Genomic DNA, 5,000 nt, shown 5'->3' on the forward strand with positions numbered 1-5,000 from the left:
CAGTAATCTCCCACAGAGATAATGAGACAGAGGTGAAGCTTGCCTTGCCGCCCCTCTCCTCTCTTCTCTCCTCTCCTCTCCTCTTCTCTCCTCTCCTCTCCTCTCCTCTCCTCTCTCCTCTCCGCTCCTCTCCTCTCTCCTCTCCTCTCTTCTCTCCTCTCCGCTCCTCTCCTCTCCTCTCTCCTCTCCGCTCCTCTCCTCTCTCCTCTCCTCTCTTCTCTCCTCTCCGCTCCTCTCCTCTCCTCTCTCCTCTCCTCTCCTCTCCTCTTCTCTCCTCTCCGCTCCTCTCCTCTCCTCTCTCCTCTCCGCTCCTCTCCTCTCCTCTCTCCTCTCCTCTCTCCTCTCTTCTCTCCGCTCCTCTCCTCTCCTCTCTCCTCTCCGCTCCTCTTCTCTCCTCTCCGCTCCTCTCCTCTCCTCTCTCCTCTCCGCTCCTCTCCTCTCCTCTCTCCTCTCCTCTCTCCTCTCCTCTCCTCTCCTCTCTCCTCTCCTCTCTCCTCTCCTCTCCTCTCCTCTCTTCTCTCCTCTCCTCTCCGCTCCTCTCCTCTCCTCTCTCCTCTCTTCTCTCCTCTCCGCTCCGCTCCCAGCGGCTCTCCACAGATTTGTTCCTTTTGGTGTTTGCAGACAAAGTAAATGGAATGTCTCAATCCACTGCTTCTAACAATTCAATTTATTGGGCATGAGTGCTTCACTTAGATTGGTGCACATTGTTGTTTGTTTATTATTATTATTTATCAGTGTATTATTGAAACAGGGATTATGTGTACATACACAGTGTGGTATTTTGATGCCTATATGCAAATTCTACAACTGCTGCTGGCTATGCCTGCCATATCTCAGCTTGTTTCCTTCAGGCCAACGGCAATGTCCTCAGCAGTAAGTCATTGCTGTTGGCAACGGGTTTGTGCTGCATGATTTTTCATATGCATGTTTTTCCTATCACTCCGCAAGTAGCCGGGTCACTTCTTGCATTGGAACTTCATTCAAAAGTAAAAGGAGACGGTTGATCAGCTGTGTTCTAAAGAATGTTTGATTCAAGTTCAGCCTGTGTTGCCAACTATTTGTTTCTCAGCAAAAGCCACGACGAAACGGTAACAAATAAGTGTAAAGAGACATATCGTGGAGTTTATTTTTTCGTTTTGGCAAGTAGCCGTATAATAAGCGGGATAGTGTATAGAACGCCGGTCATTATTGGGAAAATAAGTCCCTTCAGGGCAAAGCAAGACCCCTCCGCTGGCGCGTCGGGGTCCGGCTCGCCCTGTCGGGACTTATTTCCCCCATAATGACCGGCGTTCTATAGGCTACATTATCCCTTACTTGTATTTAACACTGTGGTCACACTGGGCTCCTCCGTTCACTTGTGTTGTATTTAAAGGAGAATTCCGGTGTGATATTGACCTAAAGTGTGTTGAAACATGATACCGAGTGTGAATGTATGTCTCATAGCTCATCTCGGCTTGTCCCCTGCACTCAGAAATCTGGCGCTAGTTGGCCGATGCTACCAACAGTTTTTCAATAGGGGTGCCTCGGGCATCGGCCTAGACATGCAAATAAATCACTGTTTTACACCATTTACGAGGCTCAAAGTAGCTCCACACTTCATTGGTAGACTTCCGAGGGCCTTGACATTTAAAACGAGACATTGAGAACTTTGAACACTGGTAGTTTATTTACAAGACGATTTATACAGACAGTACTTTCAGGAAGTTTACCGTTCGCCACCATCTTGAATTTAGTCATGATAAGTCGAGCGACGAGTACAAATGAACAGGTATGATAAGGGATCAGATTCCAAAAATAATTCCATGGAAATGCATGGATTCCGGTTGCTTCCAGTAGCGGCAACTGGAATCCATGCATTTCCACGGAATTATTTTTGGTATCAGACGCTTACCTGCACCACCGTATACATCCACTTGAATGACTTTCTTGAGCTTATTATACACGGATGTTCTCCACCCAACAGGCCAGTGAAGACTTGTTTTTTGGTATGAAATCATCAACTGTCATGTCTTTCACTGGTGTCTTTGGCACAAACCTTCCATATGGCATGCAGAAATCGGGGTGAAATAGGGGTGCCTCGGGCATCGGCCTAGACATGCAAATAAATCACTGTTTTACACCATTTACGAGGCTCAAAGTAGCTCCACACTTCATTGGTAGACTTCCGAGGGCCTTGACATTTAAAACGAGACATTGAGAACTTTGAACACTGGTAGTTTATTTACAAGACGATTTATACAGACAGTACTTTCAGGAAGTTTACCGTTCGCCACCATCTTGAATTTAGTCATGATAAGTCGAGCGACGAGTACAAATGAACAGGTATGATAAGGGATCAGATTCCAAAAATAATTCCATGGAAATGCATGGATTCCGGTTGCTTCCAGTAGCGGCAACTGGAATCCATGCATTTCCACGGAATTATTTTTGGTATCAGACGCTTACCTGCACCACCGTATACATCCACTTGAATGACTTTCTTGAGCTTATTATACACGGATGTTCTCCACCCAACAGGCCAGTGAAGACTTGTTTTTTGGTATGAAATCATCAACTGTCATGTCTTTCACTGGTGTCTTTGGCACAAACCTTCCATATGGCATGCAGAAATCAGCGTCCTGGTTTGGTGTGGACATGGTGTAGTTGAAGTAACCTGCAAAGGGCCACAAGTTCCCGTTGTTCACAGGGCTCTCCAGCGAGAACCAGACCCAACGCTGTTTCCGGGGCTGTAGGCGACTTATCAGCAGTCTCTGGCTGCCGGTGATCAGCTCCCGGTTGTGGAAGACCACAAAGTCGGCCTTGGGGAACCAGGAGCGATCATCCACCAGGAGGCAGTTGGGAATTCCGTAGGTCTCGCTGCAGATGTTGGGTTGGGGCGGGTGGACCTGCCAAAGGGCCAGTGCCACACTAGAATGGTGGTGTTGACCAATGGCTGACTTTTGCTGAAGGTTATAGTTGAGGAAAATGATACACACATGGAGGAAAAACAAGAAGATCCTGCGGCAGACAGCGAGAGCTTGAGTGCCATGTGCCTGGTGATGGCTTTGCTGGCTGAAAAAGAAGAAAACAAAAACTTGTCAATATTTACCAGACACTGTCAACCAAAGGAGACCTTTTTAAACTATATTTTTGGTGGTCAAGTAGTGCTGTCTAGTCCACTTGAATATGTCACTGGGTTTTGCATTTCGGGCTGGTTCTCTGTAGCCTACACATATTACTGTAAGTCTAGTCTTCACAGAAACTCTCCACTGAAGGTCCTATTTCAGTCCTGCATTAAGCTTAATCCACACATGGTCAACAGGTGCAGGTGAGGCAGATAAGTATAATCCAAAAAATGAAAAATCAAAATCACCGCACACTGATCACTATTAACGTTGTTTTTTATTTGGAGCGAACAACACGTTTCGTTAAGCGCTTTATCAGGTTCGCTCCAAATAAAAACAACATTAAAAGTGATCAGTGTGAGGTGATTTTGATTTTTCATTTTCTGCAAATATCTTTACTTAAAGGTGCCATGTCGAGCCTTTTAATTTAAAACAACCGTTTTGACACAATATCAAAAGAAAACTGGGCAAAATATCACCCTGACACATCATGGTGCGTAAAATCCACATTCAGTCAAGTCAATTTACTGTAATAATTCCCTCTAACATTAAAGCTAAGGTGTCTTTGTGTCCACTGTGTAACAGCATGGGCTCTTTTTTCCAGCACTTTAAGGCCCTTTTCTGGTTTCTTTTGGATGAACTAGAGTGGTGGACACCGACATTTTGACGATTGGTCCTGTCTCGACTTTTCTGACTGGTTTTGAATCGCCTTTGACTGCTCAGGGTGGCTGCCAACAGGCATACTGTAGTAGGCTACTCAAACATGTCCTAAAACAACCCTTAACGTTCGTTTTCAAAACTGTGCAACTCACCGTGTGGTTAGTGGTGTTCGTTGATGTTCCAAAACAAGTAGCGTAGCGAAATACAGTTTCTGTCGTGTTTTATTTGCCATTTTGTAAAATCCCATTGATTTCTGTTGGAAGACTCATTGCACGTTGACGTTACTGCGCCACGTCTATGCTTCAGGTTCAAATATTGAGCGGAAGTTTACACACGGTTGTGAGGTGTCTGAATAAATAGTTCCACAATAGGTCTAGCAAATAAGACGGCTAGAAATCATACATTGCGCCGATATATTTGCTTTTAATAGTCAACGAACTCCACTAACCACTCGGTGAGTTGCACAGTTTTAAAAAAAAAAACGTTAAGGGTTGTTTTAGGACATGTTTGAGTAGCCTACAGTATGCCTGTTGGCAGCCACCCTGAGCCGTCAAAGGCGATTCAAAACCAGTCAGAAAAGTCGAGACAGGACCAATCGTCAAAATTTCGGTGTCCACCACTCTAGTTCTTCCAAAAGAAACCAGAAAAGGGCCTTAAAGTGCTAAAAACTGGAATTTTCCTTTAAATGGTGAAAAAGATATGGGTGCTTGCTTGCAGTGAGTGAAGTGAAGGGCAAAGTGCTGGAGGAAACATCTGTATATTTATTGAAGGCACTGAGTATTGTTATTGAATGTTCTAGTGTTCTATAAGATTCTGGGATAGAGATGGAGTTTCAAAATAGAGGCGAAATGGTGGTAAGGTTGAAGTAACTAGAACCATGTACTGAAATGACATTCATAGCAAGTGAAAAGTATTTTAAGTAGGTCTAAAATGCCCTACAGAATTCCCAAAGAAAATGCTTTTTGTAATAGGCTAACAAAAGACAGTATAAAGAGGAATAATACAATATGATCAATATTACAGTCAATAGTGCAACTTATTCACAATCATTTCCACTTAAAATTAATTTTCACAAATGCAGATATGTCACATAATAGTACAGAAACAATGTGAATAAAATGCCATAATTTTGCCAAAAACAAAGTGAAAAATAGCAGAAAAAGGCTGCAAAAAAACACAGTAAATACGAGTTCTGAAAAGGCAATAACAATAAATCATAGAAAATGCATTGTAACA

The 5,000-nt window shown here is 43.8% G+C and overlaps 1 pseudogene; it reads right to left on the reverse strand.

Annotated features, from left to right (window-relative positions):
• Nucleotides 1-5,000, reverse strand: part of LOC143105428 (alpha-(1,3)-fucosyltransferase 7-like) — a 51,130-nt pseudogene that overhangs the window by 45,290 nt on the left and 840 nt on the right.

This window comes from Alosa pseudoharengus, unplaced genomic scaffold (assembly GCF_046254945.1).
Source record: "Alosa pseudoharengus isolate Yale_2024_CS ecotype anadromous, Long Island Sound unplaced genomic scaffold, YU_APseudo_1.1 YU_APseudo_1.1_scf_51, whole genome shotgun sequence".
NCBI classification, from domain to species: domain Eukaryota; kingdom Metazoa; phylum Chordata; class Actinopteri; order Clupeiformes; family Clupeidae; genus Alosa; species Alosa pseudoharengus.